Raw genomic sequence first — 22,012 nt, 5'->3', positions numbered from 1 at the left:
AGACGCAGCCAGGGGGGAGAAACTGCCCTTACCATTAGGGACATTTTGGGCATGACTCTAGCCAGGAAGCGAACTGGCACAGAAGAGATGCTGGCACCACCACAACCACCACCAGCAGCAGCATTGAAAAATGGGAAAGGCGAATGAGTGGGCAATTGGCGACCCACTCACCTGTTTCACCCCAGGGCAAAGCACCCAAACACTGTCAGTCTTAGACGTTTGGCAGCAGACTTCCAGAGCTCAGACACAAGGCCCTAGCGTAAGCTGGCTACACTGGCGGAGGTAGCAGGCGTTGCCACACCGCAGGAAGTGCAACCAGGGGGGAGAAACTGCCCTTACCATTAGGGACATTTGAGGCATGACACCAGCCAGGAAGCGAACTGGCATTGAAGAGACGCTGGCACCACCAGCAGCAGCAGCAGCAGAATTGGTAAAGGCGAATGAGTGGGCAATTTACGACCCGCTCACCTGTTCCACCCCAGAGCAAAGCATCCAAACACTGTCAGTCCTTGGCGTTTGGGAGCGGACTTCCAGAACTCAGACACAAGGCCCTAGCGTAAGCTGGCTACACTGGCGGAGGTAGCAGGCGTTGCCACACCGCAGCAAGTGCAACCAGGGGGGAGAAACTGCCCTTACCATTAGGGACATTTAAGGCATGACACTAGCCAGGAAGCGAACTGGCAGAGAAGAGACGCTGGCACCACCACCGGCAGCAGCATTGGAAAAGGTGAATGAGTGGGCAATTGACGACCCGCTCACCTGTTTCACCCCAGGGCAAAGCATCCAAAGACTGTCAGTCCTTGGCGTTTGGGAGCGGACTTCCAGAACTCAGACACAAGGCCCTAGCGTAAGCTGGCTACATTGGCGGAGGTAGCAGGCATTGCCACACTGCAGCAAGTGCAACCAGGGGGGAGAAACTACCCTCTCCATTAGGGACATTTGAGGCATGACACTAGCCAGGAAGCGAACTGGCAGAGAAGAGACGCTGGCACTACCACCAGCAGCAGCAGCATTGGAAAAGGCGAATGAGTGGGCAATTGGCGACCCGCTCACCTGTTTCAACCCAGGGCAAAGCATCCAAAGACTGTCAGTCCTTGGCGTTTGGGAGCAGACTTCCAGAACTCAGACACTAGGCCCTAGCGTAAATTGGCTACACCGGCGGAGGTAGCAGGCATTGCCACACCGCAGCAAGTGCAACCAGGGGGAGAAACTACCCTCTCCATTAGGGACATTTGAGGCATGATTTCAGCCAGGAAGCGAACTGGCAAAAGATACTGGCACCAGCAGCAGCGTTGCAAACGGAAAAAGGTGAATGAGTGGGCAATTGACGACCCGCTCACCTGTTTCACCCCAGGGCAAAGCATCCGAAGACTGTCAGTCCTTGGCGTTTGGGAGCGGACTTCGAGAACTCAGACACTAGGCCCTAGCGTAAATTGGCTACACCGGTGGAGGTAGCAGGCATTGCCACACCGCAGCAAGTGCAACCAGGGGGAGAAACTACCCTCTCCATTAGGGACATTTGAGGCATGATTTCAGCCAGGAAGCGAACTGGCAAAAGATACTGGCACCACCACCAGCAGCAGCGTTGGAAACGGAAAAAGGTGAATGAGTGGGCAATTGACGACCCGCTCACCTGTTTCACCCCAGGGCAAAGCATCCGAAGACTGTCAGTCCTTGGCGTTTGGGAGCGGACTTCCAGAACTCAGACACTAGGCCCTAGCGTAAATTGGCTACACCGGCGGAGGTAGCAGGCATTGCCACACCGCAGCAAGTGCAACCAGGGGGAGAAACTACCCTCTCCATTAGGGACATTTGAGGCATGATTTCAGCCAGGAAGCGAACTGGCAAAAGATGCTGGCACCACCACCAGCAGCAGCGTTGGAAAAGGAAAAAGGTGAATGAGTGGGCAATTGACGACCCGCTCACCTGTTTCACCCCAGGGCAAAGCATGAAAGTCTGTCAGTCCATGGCGTTTGGGAGCAGACTTCCAGAACTCAGACACTAGGCCCTAGCTTAGGCCTTGGCTACACCGGCGGAGGTAGCAGACGTTGCCACACCACAAACACGTGCAACCAGGGGGAGAAACTACCTTAAACATTACAGAGAAAAAAAATTAACTTTCCAAGCTAAGAGCTGGGTAACCCAACTTGGGCAGATTGAATTTAAGAAAGGCAATCTGCTCCATCAGATGAGGTGCCATGCGTGAGCGCTGTGGACTCAGTATGTTTCCAGTCATAGAAAACACGCGCTCACTTTGAACAGTGGTTGGCGGACATGATAGTAGCTGCTGCGCAACCCATGAGAGTACAGGCCACACACTCTTCTTTTCATCCCAGTAGCTAAGAGGATCAACATTAGGCGCAGAGGTAAAGTTTGACCATTTCAGCAGCACTACTCTCCTTTCTGCTGCTAGCTCTGTCAGATGGTCCAACTATACTCCCAAGTGCCTCTTCCCAAAACGCAGCTGCTCCACTCAGCTGTGTTGTGCTGCTTGTGGCACTGCTGCTGATGCTGCTGCTAGGAGTAGCAGACCACATCATCTCTTCCTCCTCCTGCACCTCTCCCTCCTCGGACAGCATTCCCATTTTACGCTGCCAGTCACGCACCTTGTTGACCAATTGCTCCCGGTAGCTACTGAGAACATTAAATTTCAAAGCTAGCTTTCCCTTAATTCTTGGATCGCAAAGGCACGCTAGCATCATTTCGGGACTCTCTTCCATTCGTTTGCGAAGGTGTACTTTTAGGAGATCCTTCAGCTTCCTGACTATGGCTGCTACGTCAGGATGTAGAGTGCCACCTTGAACAGCCTCACGGTTTCCAAGGAACACATCCATCTTGCTTCCTAGATGGGAGAACACTGGGATTACCTGGGCCAGACTGGCAGTGTTTGAGTTTACATTTTCCCTGAATGGTTTAAGGACTGCCACTAGCTGGGTGATCACTGTCCAATCCTCCCTATTCAATGGAGAGGTAATCCCAATATTGTGCTCTGAGGCAAGATTATGGATTGCCCTCTGCTGCTCCAAAATCCTCTCCAGCATGTCTAACGTGGAGTTCCACCGTGTACTGACATCCTGACGTAGGCAGTGTACGGGAAGACCTGACCTCTCTTGCTCTTCCCTCAAAAGTTGGCTAGCCTTAACACTATGGTGAAAGTGCCCAGCGATCTTTCTGCAGCGGGACAGAACTACTGCTGCCACATTAGTTCCTTCTGACATTGCTGCCTTCACTACAAGATGGATGATGTGGGCTGCACAGCGCACACCAACAATATGACCATCTCGCAGCGCTTTCACCATATTGGCACCTCCGTCAGTTACCACAAAACCAACTTCAACATTGGTGCCCGCCTCTGCTCCCACCCAAAGGCTAAACATTTTCCTCATTGCATGCAGAATATTTTGGGAAGTGTGCTTTTCATCCATCACTTCTGCATGGAGAAGGAAAGATCGGTAGCCTGCTGCAGCAGCTTCCTTAGACACACCGGGCTTCCACCAGTGTGCTGTCAAAGAAAGAAAGGCATGCTGGCCGCTAGGTGCACTCCACAAATCTGTAGTGAAATGAACAGACTGACCAGCAGCCTTGGAAAGCTCCTCTTTCACTGCTGCAACACAGGACCGATACAATGAGGGGACAATGTTCCTGCTGAAAGTGGAACATGACGGAACTGTATATTGTGGAGCCACAGCCGCCATCAATTGTTTGAAAGGCTCCCCTTCGATCATAGAGAAGGATGCCCCTCCAACAGCAATGAACTGACCAATCAGTCGCGTTACTTTATTGGCCTGCTGTTTGGGCATTGACCTTTTGGATTGGAATGCCACAAATTGTTATAGAGTGGGCTGGACATGCAGTGCTCCAACCTGCCTTGGTCTCTGGCTGCCAGCACTAGCTGCTGCTGCTGCTGCTGCTGCTATTGGCTCAGAAGAAGAAGCTGTTGGGGTTTTTCCACGGCCACCAGCTATGCTGCCTGCACTAAGTTTTACTTCTGCATCTTTCCCCAATAGCACAGCGTTGTGTTGAGTGCTGAGGTGATGCTTCATGCTAGCACTGGTAAAATGGCCAGACACTTTCCCTCTGCTTATTAGCTTCCCACAATGTTTGCACTTTCCATAGCGCCCTTCTTCAACATTTTCAAAGTGCTCCCAAATTGGGGCGCGCATAGCCTTGGAGTGTGCCTTGGGTGCTGCTCCTACTGCTCGGGGTGGATGAACAGCGGCAGAACTAGTGGTGGTGGGACTGGTGGTAACAGTACTGGCCATAGTGGGACTGCTAAATGCTTTAGATTTGCTAGGTTTTGCTGCTGCTGCTGCTGCTGCTGCTGCTGCTGGTGGTGGTGGTGATGGTGATGATCGTAGCAGAGAAGGTGGAGGCTCAGGGGAAAATTGTGCACTAGTCATTTGGACACTGCTCCCTGAGGAATCTGATTCCTGACCACTCATCTCCTCTACTTCCTCTGGCTCATAGTCTAGCTCTTCATTAGCCAGATCGAATGGAATTCCTGCTAGGCTGGAGCTAAGACTGATATCGTCGTGAGACTCGTGACTAGTAGTAGTGCGAGCAGGAAGAATAGACTCTGCACTTGGCCTCTCAGTCTCAGGCTCCTCTGCTACCTCGCTAGGTGGAGTTCCACTATGTGTAGCCCTCTCTCTAACTGTCTTTACAAAAATTTTGTAAGGACTTGGTGGCTTGCTAGAAGTACTAGGAGGACATGGCGTGGCGGTACCAGTGGGAACAGTAGGCGCAGCACTAGTGGTGGTAGAGGCGGTGGGGGTGGGGGTGGTGGTGGTGGTGGTGGTTTTCCCTACAAAGGAATGAGATCGCTTTTGTTTGGGACCCCTCTGAGTCTTGCTGCTAATTTGGCTCTGCTTGGTACCTTGCATGCTGCTTGTGGATGGGGAAGATGCTGCTTGGGGCAAAAGGCACTTCTTTTTAGTCACTGGGCTGGTACTACTTGTGCTACCCTTTAACTTTGAACGTGCTTCTGGTGCTTTAGGCTTTCCGTAAAAAAACATAGAGCTTGTGGGCCTAGCCGCACTACTACTGCCTGCTTTTGGTGCCTTTCCTTTACTTGATGATCCTTCAAGCAATGCTTCCCCAAATGATAAGCGAGAGCTTGGCCTACTTGGCCGACTAGACTGACGCAAAGGCTGCATCTTAGAACTGGTGGTGGTGCTAGTGGTGGTGGTAGATGGAGCTTGTCCCTCCTTAGTCCCAAAAGGAGGATCCATTTCAAATTTTGTGTTGTGTGTGTAGTGTAGTGTAGTGTAGTGTTTAAAAAACTATAAAAAAATAAAAAAAAGGAAAAACGAATTAAAGACAAAAAAATTAGAGGAAGTTCTCTTCAGTGCTACTGCTTAAAAAGTAAAACTATGCACTACTGCACTGTGCTGTTGTGTGCAATCTGCCAAAGTGCTAAAGTTATTTAAATTATTAACTCAAGATTAACTATTTAATAACTAGCAGTATTTTATTTTAAATTTGAATTTACACGGGCCTAAGAGCTTAGCCTACTACTATGCTAGCCTAAAGCTATATTTCCTTACTATAAGTCTACCTCTAGGCAGACGCTCTCAAACCCATTAAGCTAAAGTGAGGTTAAATCAGATTCAGTATGATTTATTAATATTAAGTTATATAATATTAATAGATTAGAAATAATTTACTTATATATTATGTATTATAGATAGAAGAATATAGATTATGAATTAGAATTTAGAATTAGAATTACTTATATTATAGATTATGAATTAGAATTTATATTGTTATATATTATTTATAATATATTATAGATTAAGATTAAAGAAGATTAGAATTATTTTAGTACTACAGCTAGTAGCTTGAAGCTTTGCTTAGTACAGCTCGTCACAGTAAATTTTTCTTGAAAAGAATTAGAAATAAAATAAAATGTCACAGCAAAACAGTTAGCTTCACTGCTTGCTGAACAAAAACACACAGCACTTATGCGGCTGCACTCACTAGCCCAACAAGTTCACTTCACTGATGGACTGAGGTGAGCAAAACACTAAGTGTACTTTTAATAAAATTGAAATAAAATGTAAAATAAATGAGAAAATCTTTGCAAAACAGTTAACGTCACTGCTTGCTGATCAAAAAAAAACACAGCACTTATGCGGCTGCACTCACTAGCCCAACAAGTTCACTTCACTGATGGACTGAGGTGAGCAAAACAAATGAAATAAAATGAAAGGTTTTTAATTAAGAAAAATTGACTTGGTCTCTTGCTGTTGCTGAAACAAAGCACAAACTATAGAGCTGCAGCACCAGTACTAATAAGATTAGCTAGTAGTAATTAATTAATATTATTACTTTTATTTATAGCTAATTTAATTAACTATTAAGATAAGAAAAAATAATTATAGAATTATTGATATTACTGATTTTAGATTAGACACTAGTAGATGTCTTGAATGTCTACAGTACACTCTACACTAGTATACTATTACTAACTATAACTGACAAGTATATATATAATTTTATAATGAATTCAATTATTAATTATATTAATTAATATTACTGATTTTAAATTAGACACTAGTAGATGAATGTCTACAGTACACTCTACACTAGTATACTATAGTATATATATATATATGACTGACAAATATATATATATATATAATATTATAATGAACTATTAAATTATAGACTCTATTAAATTATTATTTATAAATTCTATTTAATTTATTTAAGCAGGACAGGCAGTAGGCACTAGTGCCAGCCCAGGGCAAGGGCACCCCAGTGCCACTGAGACACTGGGTGCACTGTCAACTCAACAGCACTTACACTACAGTTGATGACAAATTAAATAAAAAAATAAATAAATTAATCAAATTATTATTATTAATTATATTAAGTAGCACTGAAGTGAGGATGAAGTACACTGTGAGAAATGGCAGGCTAAGGCTTACCAGTCTCACACAGAACAGAACAATCTCTCTCTGTAACGCTCGGATGCAGCACAGCAGTGTTGCCAAAGCAGTCACAGCGAAAAATGAATGGATCTCTCAGGCAAGCTCTGGTCTTATAAAGGCGCCTTCAGAATTCAAAAAACAGCAGCACAGGCATTGGACGAGACCCTTAGCGTGACGTCACAAGAGTGAGCTGATTGGACAGACGAGATCAGCTCACTCCTGTTTGAAATTTTGGCGGCTGCGCAGCAAAAACTTGGTTGTAAGTCTTCGTCTTCTCCTACGTTTTATGCCGGCACTGTATTCTCTTCGGCGTGTCTTCGGAACGAACAAAAAAACGGCCTCTTCGTGCTCGTTTTCATGTTCGCCCGAAGACGAATGCGCAAGTCTAAAAACAACCGCTGTGAGCAGGATTCAGACCTGTGGATTGAGACCCCATGAAATGTAGAGTCCAACACTCTTCCACGTTCTGGGACAGTAGTTCATTATATGGAACCCCATGTGGCTGTGTCAGAATGCCTGATTTAACTACTAGCAGCTTAGCTGTGATGGCTAAGATAAACGTTATCTACTGCCTCTCAGCAAAAAAAAACATGCTTACATTCAATCAATGTTTATTTTAGAAGACAAAGCAAAAATTCATAAAAGATTTTTCTCTCACGTTCAGACTTGTTGACTCCATTGTTGGAGATACCTGCAAGCCATAATGCCTTTTCTCAACAAGGCATCGAGTGTTTAAGGCGTTGGATTTGAAATCCAGTAGAGTCACCACACGCAGGTTCTAATCCTGTTTGCAGTGGCTGACAAAGTTTTTTGTTTTACAGAAGAGTTCACATAAACATCGTTTTTATTGAGACTTGAAGGAGGCAATCAGTGGCAGGAGAGGGCAGGCCCGGACTGGCCATCGGGCACACCGGGCATATGCCCGGTGGGCCGGGCCGCGGCAGGGCCGGATTGATTTAGGGGCTGATGGAGCTGCAGCTCCAAGCCCCTACCTTAAAATAGGCCCAGTCAGGACCGGACTGACTGGGCCTCTACGGCCGTCTATAACGCAGGGCAAAAGGGGCACCTGCCCCTTAACCCTGCAGCAGCTGCGACCGGGCCCGCCACTCTAGGGGGCCCGTGCAACCCCCACGATTAATTCCGCGGGGGCCCGCTACTTACTGGCTAGCCGAGGATGCCGGGGACGCAGGAATCCAAAAGAATCACGTGACGTACGTGACGTACGTCACATGACCCTGCTGCGCATCTGCTTCCTCCTGTGCAGAAGAACAGGTTGGTCTGCGAGCGCCGAGCGGCACGTACTCTTTAAATCTTCAGTTGTTCAGGTAAGGGGAGGCTGCATGAAGGAGTGTTTGAGATTGAGTGAGTGAATTAATGAGTATCTGTGAAGGAGTGAGTGAATGAATGTTTGTGAATGAGTATATGTAAATGAGTGTCTGAATGAGGGAATTAATGAGTATCAATGTATGAATATCTGAATGAGTGAATGGATTATCTGTGAATTAGTGAGTAAATATTTGTGAATTAATATGTGTGTGTGATAGCATGGATGTGTAAGGGGGGCAAAGACATCACAGGCAAGCTGTTTTGGTGGCAAAGATGCCACAGGCAGGCTGTTTTGGTGGCAAAGATGCCCGCCTGTGGCATCTTTGCCACCAAAACAGCCTTGTTTTGGTGGCAAAGATGCCACAGGCGGGCTGTTTTGGGGCCAAAGATGCCACAGGCGGGCTGTTTTGGGGCCAAAGATGCCACAGGCGGGCTGTTTTGGGGCCAAAGATGCCACAGGCGGGCTGTTATGGGGCCAAAGATGCCACAGGCGGGCTGTTATGGGGCCAAAGATGCCACAGGCGGGCTGTTTTGGGGCCAAAGACGCCACAGGCGGGCTGTTTTGGGGCCAAAGATGCCACAGGCGGGCTGTTTTGGGGCCAAAGATGCCACAGGCGGGCTGTTATGGGGCCAAAGATGCCACAGGCGGGCTGTTTTGGGGCCAAAGATGCCACAGGCGGGCTGTTATGGGGCCAAAGATGCCACAGGCGGGCTGTTTTGGGGCAAAGATGCCACAGGCGGGCTGTTTTGGGGCCAAAGATGGCAAGTCCTATTCTTCCAATCTGGGTCCTAGGCAGGTCTGGGTGCCAGGTCTGATTTTATACTAAGGGGAGTGGCTGGCATAAATACACAATGTAGGGCTGGCTGATGGGGCAATACGCAAGGGTGTGGGGGCATTAATTCACAAGCGAGTGCTGGCTGGGGCATCAGTGCATCACATAAATCAATACTAAGGTGGGGCTGCTCTCTTGAGTGCATAAATACACGTGGGGGCTGGCAGCATCAATACACAAGACAGCCAGCTGCGGCCATCACCTAAATCAAAGGGAAAGCGTCCGTGGAAACCCTCCGGATGCGGGTGTCAGTGTGGCAGAGCCTGTCCTGGTGTTTGTGTTTAGGTGTTGGTGTGGCAGAGCCTGTCCTTGTGTGTGTGTGTGTGTCTGACTGGGTGGCAGAGCCTGTCCTGATGTGTATTTAGTCATCTGTTTTCTGGCTCTTTACTTTCTGTAGGATTAAATTGAACTATTTAATTTTTACTTATCCAGAGATAAAACGCCCTCCTGAATTTGTCACTTCAGAGGTCAAAACATTCTAGGCCCAGCAAAAGTAAAGGTATTGTGTTATTTACTCTTATTTCAACCTGCGTATCTTATTAAAAAGGATTTGTGGCACTAGATTGTGGCTTCAGGGGTCCCGTGTATGATGACTTTTTTTAGTCACATTGCTCAGCCTAGAGGATTGGCTGAGCGCCGCAATTCAGTTGGCGTGGTCTGAGTTTCTTAGTTTGTGACTGGCTGCAAGAGAGGATCCAGGTCCCCTGCAGTGCTGCAGGGAATTTGGATTTTAGTGCTCAACTTCCACTACTTCACTTCCATCTGCCCCAACAGGGGTTAATATATCAACAGAAGAAAAACAGGGCAAATAAGCACCACTGGGTAAGCTTAGCCTGGAGTATTATCTTAATTTTTTTGCTTATTTGCCCCATGTTTCTTCTGTTGATATATTAACCCCTGGTGGGCAGATATAATTTTTTCGGGATCTATTAATTATGTGCATTCTTGAATTTTTTTTATTTTTTTTTGATTGCTGTAATATTTGATTTATTGCTTGTATTGTCCATATATTTATATATATATATTGATATTGTATTATGTATTATCTATTTTTTTTGTCTATTTATTAAAGCAAATATTTTCATACCTATTTTAGCGCTGTCAGTTTTTCTATCACAGGACAGAGTGTCATATAGGAGGTATAAGGGATATCAGGGGGCACAGTGGCATCTCTGGCATATAGGAGGGTATAAGGCATTCCTGGGGCAGTGTGGCAAGCTGGGGGCAGATGTGCATAACTGGGGGGCTGGTTGACAAATAAAAGAAAATATAAACAAGAGGCAGTTTTTCTCATAGTTTTTATTAAATATGAAATTTTTTTACATTAATTAATATTTACTAGAAAAACTTTTTTTTTGGAATTTTGGTAAAAAAAAACTTAGTTTGAGAAATGTGTTTTGGGTTCTTGTACCTTAAAAATATACCTTTAATTATTATGTCAGTAAAATAAGAATGCGAATAGAGAAATGCGATTGTGATAAAGAGATAAAAGTGTTAATGACACATCTTATAAGTTTTTGTTTTAAATAAACGAAAAATTTGAATATTTTTTTTTTATCTGATTAATCGGTTAATCAAAAAAATAATTGGCCAACTAATCGATTATTAAAATAATCGTTAGTTGCAGCCCTAGTTCAGAGGCCTTTTCAAGTCCTCCATTTTTATGGGGCATTTCAGCTTTAAAGATTGTTTCCGTGTAGTGCTGTGAGTTTGTGACTGATATTTAATGTGTGTGTGTGTGTGTGTGTATATATATATATATATATATATATATATATATACTTATTTATTGTCAGATATTTTATGATAGAAAACATGTATTCCATATATTCTGTACTTTACATGAACACAAAATGGAGTCAGAGCCATTTTATTTTACTTAATCATGTAGTGATGATTTCTTTTTGTTCTTGTTCCCTCTATAATAGAGAACAAAGGAGTATTCATGTATAATGATGTTTCAGTATGTATGATACAATTAATGTTATCTTCCATGAGAAAGTTAAGGAGTAGACGCTGCATATCCTTAGAAATGTAACTTGGAATGGGGATACATGGTAAGACTACCAAGACCTGAGTTACTATCTAGGAGGTAACATCTGGCGATTAGGGTGACCAAGGATAAATTCCAAACACATATTTAATGGTTTTAAGTTAATTCTTAGACCAGAGCGTCTCTCACAGGTAAATTAAGAAATTACAACGGTGTAAATATGAGTAGAAATCCTAATTTTAATGGGTAAAACCCACCGTTATAATTGGAGCATTCCAATCAAGAGGTGGAGGCTATGATAATAAGCTCTGTTTTTAAGCTTATGTCTTGGATAATTAGAAAAAAAAAAAACGGACCTTAAAAAAAGATCGCACCCTGAAGCAGACAGACCCGGACGGACTCATTCACCAAATTTACCTCAGAGAATTGGAATCTTAAGATTCTGGCACCATATTTCACTCTTGGAGTTACTTTGAGTTCCAACCTATATAACTGGTAGAAAGTTATATTCTTTTCCACTTAATTTCTTGCCACTGAACCTGGATTAACTTCTACAAGTACCGGTGGGACAACAGCAACAAGTGGTGGTAATTATAATTGTTTTATTATTCTGAATAGAGATAAATTTTGTCTTCTTCGTATAGAATTCCCTGTTTCTGGGAAGTACTATATTGCATTATTGTATATGGCGGCTTGTGAGACTGCAGCTTATAACCCGTGATAATAACAATAATGAAAAGGTATTTTTACCTATAGATGAAGTTTGACATCATTTGCATCTATTAGGAATTTCACTAATACTCGTAGACATTATTAAATTAGTTTTTAATTTGTTATATTAGTTGAACTAATATTAGAGAGATAGTGATATCTTTATTACTGCCCTGATTATTATAAATTTTTGGTTGCTGAGTGGACTGGAAATTAATTGTGTGTTAGACACATAAAGTACTAATTCATATTGATAACTATCGATAATATATTGTATTTAAATTGATTCAATTTTGACATGTTTTAAGAACTTTGTGTTTTATATTATGCACTGTGTGACTCATACATAGATTTTATAAATTGTATTCACAATAAATAAATATTTTTGATTGACTATCGTGGCGATATCTATCTAATTTGAATTATAATTTTCGGTGATCTGAAAGAATTTAGAATCGGAGATAAAATATAGGGTATCTCCTTAAATTCATATTGTGGATGTGGTACTGCAATATTTGATAGCGTCGTTATTTTGCGTATGTGATAAAATATTGGTTTTGCCTATTTTGTCTCATTAATATCCCTAACATAATTGGAGGCACTGCTGAGATTATAATATGTGTATATATAATGTTTGAAAAATCAGTGACAGGTTGTTTTTGTTTGTTTGTTTTTCATATATATATAGATTCATTAGATAATAGGATGTCTTCCAAAAAACAAAAGGGAGGAGCAGAAAAAATTAGAGAGAAATTTAAAAAGTCTTTGGAACTTGAAGCTCAGAAATGTGCTAAAATTACAGATATGTTCAGTCTTCATGCACAGAGTTCCAGTGATTCCATAGCAGGAACAAGTAGAGAGACCGCAAACACTGAACAAATAACAGTAGAAGATGATTTAGTGGAATGTGTTGATGAAACAGCAGAATTATCCACTGAAGGACATAGAGAACTTGGGCACCCTGAATTACCAGCAGAACAAGTGATTGTAGGCATTTCAGAGATCTGTGAAGACATAGATCCATCATTAAATTATTTTGGTCTTCCAAAAAAAAATCAACTTGCTGTCTTTTTCAAATATCATCCACAGCAGGAAATTCCAGATCCAGTATTAAAAAAGGCTATAAAGCGTAAAGATATAACAAGTCGCAAGTGGCTCACCTACTGTAATGAAAAGAAAGCTCTGTTTTGTTCTGTTTGTCTGGCTTTTTCAAAGTCATATGAAACAAATTCTTTTATTGAAGGAATGACAGATAAGCGTCATGTTCATCAAAGAATTGAAGAGCATGAGAAGAGTGCAATGCACAATGTGTGTGCTGAAGCTTTTTTTCTGAAATCCAGCAGTGCTGGTGTTGATGACTTACTTTTGCATAAACAAATGTCTGTAAGGCGTGAACAAGTCAGAAACAGGCGGCAAGTACTGCATAGGGTAGTAGATGTTGTAAAAGTCATAGGAAAACAAGGGCTGAGTTACAGAGGAGATAAAGATGAAGCTGCATACCATTTGGAAGACATAACAAAAGATCATGGAAACTTCTTAGAGCTCATTCTTCTTCTTAGCAAGTATGACATTTGTCTAAAAGATCATGTAAATAAATGTATTGAGAATAGCAAAAAATTGCACTCCTCTGGAGGTAAAGGAAGAGGATCTTTTATAACACTGCTCTCAAAAACAACTGTTAACAAAGTATTAGACAGTATTTGTTTGCTTATCAAGGAAACCATTTCCAATGAAGTAAAGGAGGCTGGCATGTTTTCAGTTCAAGTTGATACTACTCAAGATATCACCTCAAAAGATCAGTGCTCGATAATTGTTCGGTATGTCACAGATTGCATCAAGGAGAAGCTTCTTGCAATTGTTGAATGTGAATCTTCAACAGGACAACATCTATTTAAGTCATTGATGGAAGTCTTAAAATCACGCAATCTTGATATTACAAAATGCGTTGGCAGTTCAACAGATGGGGCAGCAAATATGCAAGGCCAATATAATGGTTTCTCATCATGGCTATCAGCTGAATCACCACAGCAAATTCATATCTGGTGCTATGCACACATACTGAATTTGGTACTTGCAGATACCACAAAAGTACTGGTTGCAAGTGCATCACTATTTAGTTTGTTGAATGACATTGCAGTGTTTATTCGTGATTCCTACCAGCGTATGAATACCTGGGAAAAAGTTAGCCAAGACCCTCACCATGGAAGAATTTCTGTAATTGGTGAAACTCGCTGGTGGTCAAAAGATGCTGCTTTAAGAAAAGTGTTTGGGGAATATTCTAATCCGGAATCTGGTTTGTTCCTCAGTTTAATTTACACTTTGAGCAAAATTGAAGAAAGTGTATCATCAAAACCTGAGGTGCGTGTTAGAGCAAAAGCTTATGCAGAATCCCTGCTGAAATATGAAACTGTTCTCACAGCCCAAATTTTTCTGCGAATATTTGAATTGACCACACCATTGTCTAAATATCTGCAGACAAGTCAGATGGACATTTCAAAAGCTCTTCAGATGGTACAGGGCACTCATGAAAAACTTAAAACAGTTGTAAGAGATTTTGATTCAATACAGATGTCTACTGATCATTTTGTTAAGTGGGCAAATAATAAGTTTCAAGAACACGAAATACTCCAGACCACTCTACCTCAAAAAAGAGCAAGAAAAAGAAAACAAATGGCAGATGAGTCTGTTGAAGATGCAGTGATTTCTGATGCTATTTCAGCCTACAAGATTAATGTTCACAATGTAATCTTGGATATGGTCACAGAGAGCATGAGTCGCCGCTTTCTCTCCCGTGGAACCCTCTTTGCTGACTTGGCATGCTTGGAGCCAAGCTGCTTTTCAGAAATAAAAAAATCTGGACTTAAAACACCAGCAATGGAAGAACTCAGCCTACGGTTAGTTAGATTTGATGAGGGAGCAACTCCGGAAAATTTGCATTCCCAACTGGCAAATTTTGCACTGCAGTGGGACAGGCTGAAGACATCACCACTAGAAGAATATGTGATTATAGAAGATATACATCTAGAAAACAAGGAAAGTAAATTATCAGACACAGAACTAGGCATGTAAGAACTGTGCTATTTGCTGCTACCAGATTCTACAGCGCTATAATTTATTAACTGATGCCTACAATGTTATTGGTGTAGCCTACAAATTTTTGCTTACACTGTCTTTCACTCAAGTTGCCTGTGAAAGAAGCTTCTCCACGTTGAAGTTTATTAAGACCCGTCTGAGAAGTTCTGTATCTCAGGAGCATTTGAGCTCTTTGATGCTGATGGCAACAGAAAAAGATATATTAATGAACCTTGATTCTGACGATATAATTGACAGAGTTGCTGAAACCAGTGAACTTCTACAAAACTTACTGAATCCATAGTGCACTTTTTGTAGTTAAAGGGACACTATAGTCACTTAAACAACTTTAGCTTAATGCAACAGTTTGGGTGTATAGATCATACCCCTGCAGTCTCACTTCTCAATTCTCTGCCATTTTGGAGTAAAACCACTTTGTTTTGCTGCATAGCCTTTCTAAACACTTCCTGTAAAGGTACTCTAAACTTTATGCTACCTTTATTGCAAATTCTGTCTAATTTAGAATCTCTTATCTCCTGCTCTAATAGCTTGTAGTAAATAGTTGTAGCTAATAGTTAATAGCTTGTTAGACCCAGACGGGTCTTAGTTTCTAAGTGAAAGTTTTTTGGGGTTTTTTTACAAAGTTTCTACCTCTTTCTAAGTACCAACTAAATGGTCAAAGATTTGTTACTGTTTTGAATCTTTAATTAAAGATATAGCACTTTATAAATTGCATGACGTTATGATTCATTTATTATATATTTATGTAATGCTAATTGATTTACAGTGACAAAAGCATGCTGAAATATAACTAATAGACAACAAGAAATGGTATATTATATTTGTCAGAATTTGGTTTAACAAAAAATAAATAAATAAATAAAAATGGGCTGCTCAGTCTCAAATGCCCGGGCCTATTTTTTGTCCCAGTCCGGGCCTGGGAGAGGGCTAACTTTGACATCAGCGGAGGCACTTACCATGCTTGCAGACAGTGGGTCTGAATTTAATCCTTGAACAAATGCTAGGAGTGACTGGTGGTAAGGAAACCAGTTTCTCTCAGCAAAGGAACACATCCATACATTCAACCCATGTTTTTAAATAGAAGAAGAGAGAGCAAAAACTCTTGTTCTCTCAAGTTCCAGAATAGTAGTTCTCATCCTTGTTGGCTCCACTGTTGGAGTTGCTTTTAGAAAACTCAAGAAGCTATTTGAATTTATGATATACAACCCTCTGTGGTTGTGGCAGAATGCAAGATCAAAAATTCTTAAAAGATTTCTCTCTCACGTTCTGGAACAGTAGTTCTCAGACTTGTTGACTCCATTGTTGGAGTTACCTGTAAGACAGTCAAGAAGCTGTTTGAATGGATTATCTGGAACCCACTGTGGTTGTGCCAGAAAGCCTTTTAACACCATTGTCAGAGCTGTGATGGCCGCGTGGTTAAGGCGTTGGACTTGAAATCCAATGGGGTCTCCCCGCACTGGTTCGAATCCTGTTCACAGCGGCTGGTGAAGGTTAGCTTTACAGAAAAGTTCAGATAAACATCATTCTTCTTGAGAGTTGAAGGAGGCAATCAGTGGCAGGAGAGGGCAAACTTTGACATTAGCGGAGGTTCTTACTATGCTTGTAGACAGTGGGTCTGAATTTAATCCTTGAACAAATGCTAGCATTGACTGGTGGTAAGGAGCACATCTATACATTCAACCCATGGTTTTAAAAGAAGAAGAGAGAGCAAAAACTCTTGTTCTCTCAAGTTCCAGAATAGTAGTTCTCTGACTTGTTGGCTCCACTGTTGTAGTTTTAGAAAACTCAAGCAGCTATTATGAATTTATGATATACAACCCTCTGTGGTTGTAGCAGAATGCAAGATCAAAAATTCTTAAAAGATTTCTCTCTCACGTTCTGGAACAGTAGTTCTCAGACTTGTTGACTCCATTGTTGGAGTTACCTGTAAGACAGTCAAGAAGCTGTTTGAATGGATTATCTGGAACCCACTGTGGTTGTGTCAGAATGCCTTTTAACACCTTTGTCAGAGCTGTGATGGCCGAGTGGTTAAGGTGTTGGACTCGAAATCCAACGGGGTCCCCCCGCACAGGTTCGAATCCTGTTCACGGCGGCTGGTGAAGGTTAGTTTTACAGAAGAGTTCAGATAAACATCGTTCTTCTTGAGAGTTGAAGGAGGAAATCAATGACAGGAGAGGGCTAACTTTGACATCGGGGGGGCACTTACTATGCTTGCAGACAGTGGGTCTGAATTGAATCCTTGAACAAATGCTAGGAGTGACTGGTGGTAAGGAAACCAGTTTCTCTCAGTAAAGGAACACATCCATACATTCAACCCATGTTTTTAAATAGAAGAAGAGAGAGCAAAAACTCTTGTTCTCTCAAGTTCCAGAATAGTAGTTCTCAGACTTGTTGACTCCATTGTTGGAGATACCAGTAAGACAGTAAAGAAGCTGTTTGAATGAATTATCTGGAACCCACTGTGGTTGTGCCCGAAAGCCTTTTCTCAAAAGCCACCACAGAGCTGTGATGGCCGACTGGTTAAGGCGTTGGACTTGAAATCCAATGGGGTCTCCCCGCACAGGTTCAAGTCATGTTCACAGCGGCTGACAAATGTTTATTTTACAGAAGAGTTTAGATAAACATCATCATTATTGAGACTTGAAGGAGGCAGTCAGTGGCAGGAGAGGGCAAACTTTGACATCAGCGGAGGTTCTTACTATGCTTGTAGACAGTGGGTCTGAATTTAATCCTTGAACAAATGCTAGCATTGACTGGTGGTAAGGAGCACATCTATACATTCAACCCATGTTTTTAAAAGAAGAAGAGAGAGCAAAAACTCTTGTTCTCTCAAGTTCCAGAATAGTAGTTCTCTGACTTGTTGGCTCCACTGTTGTAGTTTTAGAAAACTCAAGCAGCTATTTGAATTTATGATATATAACCCTCTGTGGTTGTAGCAGAATGCAAGATCAAAAATTCTTAAAAGATTTCTCTCTCACGTTCTGGAACAGTAGTTCTCAGACTTGTTGACTCCATTGTTGGAGTTACCTGTAAGACAGTCAAGAAGCTGTTTGAATGGATTATCTGGAACCCACTGTGGTTGTGTCAGAATGCCTTTTAACACCTTTGTCAGAGCTGTGATGGCCGAGTGGTTAAGGCGTTGGACTCGAAATCCAATGGGGTCCCCCCGCACAGGTTCGAGTCCTGTTCACAGCGGCTGGTGAAGGTTAGTTTTACAGAAGAGTTCAGATAAACATCGTTCTTCTTGAGAGTTGAAGGAGGAAATCAATGACAGGAGAGGGCTAACTTTGACATCGGGGGGGCACTTACTATGCTTGCAGACAGTGGCTCTGAATTGAATCCTTGAACAAATGCTAGGAGTGACTGGTGGTAAGGAAACCAGTTTCTCTCAGTAAAGGAACACATCCATACATTCAACCCATGTTTTTAAATAGAAGAAGAGAGAGCAAAAACTCTTGTTCTCTCAAGTTCCAGAATAGTAGTTCTCATACTTGTTGACTCCATTGTTGGAGATACCTGTAAGACAGTAAAGAAGCTGTTTGAATGAATTATCTGGAACCCACTGTGGTTGTGCCAGAAAGCCTTTTCTCCAAAGCCACCACAGAGCTGTGATGGCCGAGTGGTTAAGGCGTTGGACTTGAAATCCAATGGGGTCTCCCCGCACAGATTTGAATCCTGTTCACAGCGGCTGGTGAAGGTTAGTTTTACAGAAGAGTTCAGATAAACATCGTTCTTCTTGAGAGTTGAAGGAGGAAATCAATGACAGGAGAGGGCTAACTTTGACATCGGGGGGGCACTTACTATGCTTGCAGACAGTGGGTCTGAATTGAATCCTTGAACAAATGCTAGGAGTGACTGGTGGTAAGGAAACCAGTTTCTCTCAGTAAAGGAACACATCCATACATTCAACCCATGTTTTTAAATAGAAGAAGAGAGAGCAAAAACTCTTGTTCTCTCAAGTTCCAGAATAGTAGTTCTCAGACTTGTTGACTCCATTGTTGGAGATACCAGTAAGACAGTAAAGAAGCTGTTTGAATGAATTATCTGGAACCCACTGTGGTTGTGCCCGAAAGCCTTTTCGCAAAAGCCACCACAGAGCTGTGATGGCCAACTGGTTAAGGCGTTGGACTTGAAATCCAATGGGGTCTCCCCGCACAGGTTCAAGTCATGTTCACAGCGGCTGACAAATGTTTATTTTACAGAAGAGTTTAGATAAACATCATCATTATTGAGACTTGAAGGAGGCAGTCAGTGGCAGGAGAGGGCAAACTTTGACATCAGCGGAGGTTCTTACTATGCTTGTAGACAGTGGGTCTGAATTTAATCCTTGAACAAATGCTAGCATTGACTGGTGGTAAGGACCACATCTATACATTCAACCCATGTTTTTAAAAGAAGAAGAGAGAGCAAAAACTCTTGTTCTCTCAAGTTCCAGAATAGTAGTTCTCTGACTTGTTGGCTCCACTGTTGTTGTTTTAGAAAACTCAAGCAGCTATTTGAATTTATGATATATAACCCTCTGTGGTTGTAGCAGAATGCAAGATCAAAAATTCTTAAAAGATTTCTCTCTCACGTTCTGGAACAGTAGTTCTCAGACTTGTTGACTCCATTGTTGGAGTTACCTGTAAGACAGTCAAGAAGCTGTTTGAATGGATTATCTGGAACCCACTGTGGTTGTGTCAGAATGCCTTTTAACACCTTTGTCAGAGCTGTGATGGCCGAGTGGTTAAGGCGTTGGACTCGAAACCCAATGGGGTCCCCCCGCACAGATTCGAATCCTGTTCACAGCGGCTGGTGAAGGTTAGTTTTACAGAAGAGTTCAGATAAACATCGTTCTTCTTGAGAGTTGAAGGAGGAAATCAATGACAGGAGAGGGCTAACTTTGACATCGGGGGGGCACTTACTATGCTTGCAGACAGTGGCTCTGAATTGAATCCTTGAACAAATGCTAGGAGTGACTGGTGGTAAGGAAACCAGTTTCTCTCAGTAAAGGAACACATCCATACATTCAACCCATGTTTTTAAATAGAAGAAGAGAGAGCAAAAACTCTTGTTCTCTCAAGTTCCAGAATAGTAGTTCTCATACTTGTTGACTCCATTGTTGGAGATACCTGTAAGACAGTAAAGAAGCTGTTTGAATGAATTATCTGGAACCCACTGTGGTTGTGCCAGAAAGCCTTTTCTCCAAAGCCACCACAGAGCTGAGATGGCCGAGTGGTTAAGGCGTTGGACTTGAAATCCAATGGGGTCTCCCCGCACAGATTTGAATCCTGTTCACAGCGGCTGGTGAAGGTTAGTTTTACAGAAGAGTTCAGATAAACATCGTTCTTCTTGAGAGTTGAAGGAGGCAATCAGTGGCAGGAGAGGGCAAACTTTGACATCAGCAGAGGTTCTTACTATGCTTGTAGACAGTGGGTCTGAATTTAATCCTTGAACAAATGCTAGCATTGACTGGTGGTAAGGAGCACATCTATACATTCAACCCATGTTTTAAAAGAAGAAGAGAGAGCAGAAACTCTTGTTCTCTCAAGTTTCAGAATAGTAGTTCTCTGACTTGTTGGCTCCACTGTTGTAGTTTTAGAAAACTCAAGCAGCTATTTGAATTTATGATATATAACCCTCTGTGGTTGTAGCAGAATGCAAGATCAAAAATTCTTAAAAGATTTCTCTCTCACGTTCTGGAACAGTAGTTCTCAGACTTGTTGACTCCATTGTTGGAGTTACCTGTAAGACAGTCAAGAAGCTGTTTGAATGGATTATCTGGAACCCACTGTGGTTGTGTCAGAATGCCTTTTAACACCTTTGTCAGAGCTGTGATGGCCGAGTGGTTAAGGCGTTGGACTTGAAATCCAATGGGGTCTCACCGCGCAGGTTCGAATCCTGTTCACAGCGGCTGGTGAAGGTTAGTTTTACAGAAGAGTTCAGATAAACATCATTCTTCTTGAGAGTTGAAGGAGGCAATCAGTGGCAGGAGAGGGCAAACTTTGACATTAGCGGAGGTTCTTACTATGCTTGTAGACAGTGGGTCTGAATTTAATCCTTGAACAAATGCTAGCATTGACTGGTGGTAAGGAGCACATCTATACATTCAACCCATGGTTTTAAAAGAAGAAGAGAGAGCAAAAACTCTTGTTCTCTCAAGTTCCAGAATAGTAGTTCTCTGACTTGTTGGCTCCACTGTTGTAGTTTTAGAAAACTCAAGCAGCTATTATGAATTTATGATATACAACCCTCTGTGGTTGTAGCAGAATGCAAGATCAAAAATTCTTAAAAGATTTCTCTCTCACGTTCTGGAACAGTAGTTCTCAGACTTGTTGACTCCATTGTTGGAGTTACCTGTAAGACAGTCAAGAAGCTGTTTGAATGGATTATCTGGAACCCACTGTGGTTGTGTCAGAATGCCTTTTAACACCTTTGTCAGAGCTGTGATGGCAGAGTGGTTAAGGCGTTGGACTCGAAATCCAACGGGGTCCCCCCGCACAGGTTCGAATCCTGCTCACAGCGGCTGGTGAAGGGTAGTTTTACAGAAGAGTTCAGATAAACATCGTTCTTCTTGAGAGTTGAAGGAGGAAATCAATGACAGGAGAGGGCTAACTTTGACATCGGGGGGGCACTTACTATGCTTGCAGACAGTGGGTCTGAATTGAATCCTTGAACAAATGCTAGGAGTGACTGGTGGTAAGGAAACCAGTTTCTCTCAGTAAAGGAACACATCCATACATTCAACCCATGTTTTTAAATAGAAGAAGAGAGAGCAAAAACTCTTGTTCTCTCAAGTTCCAGAATAGTAGTTCTCAGACTTGTTGACTCCATTGTTGGAGATACCAGTAAGACAGTAAAGAAGCTGTTTGAATGAATTATCTGGAACCCACTGTGGTTGTGCCCGAAAGCCTTTTCTCAAAAGCCACCACAGAGCTGTGATGGCCGACTGGTTAAGGCGTTGGACTTGAAATCCAATAGGGTCTCCCCGCACAGGTTCAAGTCATGTTCACAGCGGCTGACAAATGTTTATTTTACAGAAGAGTTTAGATAAACATCATCATTATTGAGACTTGAAGGAGGCAGTCAGTGGCAGGAGAGGGCAAACTTTGACATCAGCGGAGGTTCTTACTATGCTTGTA

The 22,012-nt window shown here is 42.4% G+C and overlaps 11 non-coding genes across 11 annotated transcripts; all 11 read left to right on the top strand.

Moving 5' to 3' along the window:
* The first annotated feature begins 16,289 nt into the window (after positions 1-16,289).
* Positions 16,290-16,371, top strand: TRNAS-UGA (transfer RNA serine (anticodon UGA)). Its single transcript has one exon. It is a non-coding gene; the product is annotated as a tRNA-Ser (tRNA).
* Positions 16,372-16,901: 530 nt separating this feature from the next.
* TRNAS-CGA (transfer RNA serine (anticodon CGA)) lies at positions 16,902-16,983 on the top strand. Its single transcript has one exon. It is a non-coding gene; the product is annotated as a tRNA-Ser (tRNA).
* Positions 16,984-17,393: 410 nt separating this feature from the next.
* On the top strand, positions 17,394-17,475 carry TRNAS-UGA (transfer RNA serine (anticodon UGA)). The gene has a single exon. It is a non-coding gene; the product is annotated as a tRNA-Ser (tRNA).
* A 529-nt stretch (positions 17,476-18,004) lies between these two features.
* Positions 18,005-18,086, top strand: TRNAS-CGA (transfer RNA serine (anticodon CGA)). The gene has a single exon. It is a non-coding gene; the product is annotated as a tRNA-Ser (tRNA).
* A 410-nt stretch (positions 18,087-18,496) lies between these two features.
* TRNAS-UGA (transfer RNA serine (anticodon UGA)) lies at positions 18,497-18,578 on the top strand. Its single transcript has one exon. It is a non-coding gene; the product is annotated as a tRNA-Ser (tRNA).
* Positions 18,579-18,988: 410 nt separating this feature from the next.
* Positions 18,989-19,070, top strand: TRNAS-UGA (transfer RNA serine (anticodon UGA)). The gene has a single exon. It is a non-coding gene; the product is annotated as a tRNA-Ser (tRNA).
* Positions 19,071-19,599: 529 nt separating this feature from the next.
* On the top strand, positions 19,600-19,681 carry TRNAS-CGA (transfer RNA serine (anticodon CGA)). Its single transcript has one exon. It is a non-coding gene; the product is annotated as a tRNA-Ser (tRNA).
* A 410-nt stretch (positions 19,682-20,091) lies between these two features.
* Positions 20,092-20,173, top strand: TRNAS-UGA (transfer RNA serine (anticodon UGA)). Its single transcript has one exon. It is a non-coding gene; the product is annotated as a tRNA-Ser (tRNA).
* A 528-nt stretch (positions 20,174-20,701) lies between these two features.
* TRNAS-UGA (transfer RNA serine (anticodon UGA)) lies at positions 20,702-20,783 on the top strand. Its single transcript has one exon. It is a non-coding gene; the product is annotated as a tRNA-Ser (tRNA).
* A 530-nt stretch (positions 20,784-21,313) lies between these two features.
* Positions 21,314-21,395, top strand: TRNAS-CGA (transfer RNA serine (anticodon CGA)). Its single transcript has one exon. It is a non-coding gene; the product is annotated as a tRNA-Ser (tRNA).
* Positions 21,396-21,805: 410 nt separating this feature from the next.
* Positions 21,806-21,887, top strand: TRNAS-UGA (transfer RNA serine (anticodon UGA)). The gene has a single exon. It is a non-coding gene; the product is annotated as a tRNA-Ser (tRNA).
* Positions 21,888-22,012: the final 125 nt, after the last annotated feature.

The sequence above is a fragment of the Sceloporus occidentalis genome, unplaced genomic scaffold (genome assembly GCF_023333645.1).
Source record: "Sceloporus occidentalis isolate IW3139 unplaced genomic scaffold, rSceOcc1.0.p SCAF_292, whole genome shotgun sequence".
Classification (NCBI taxonomy): domain Eukaryota; kingdom Metazoa; phylum Chordata; class Lepidosauria; order Squamata; family Phrynosomatidae; genus Sceloporus; species Sceloporus occidentalis.
This window is presented reverse-complemented; position numbering and strand designations above follow the sequence as displayed.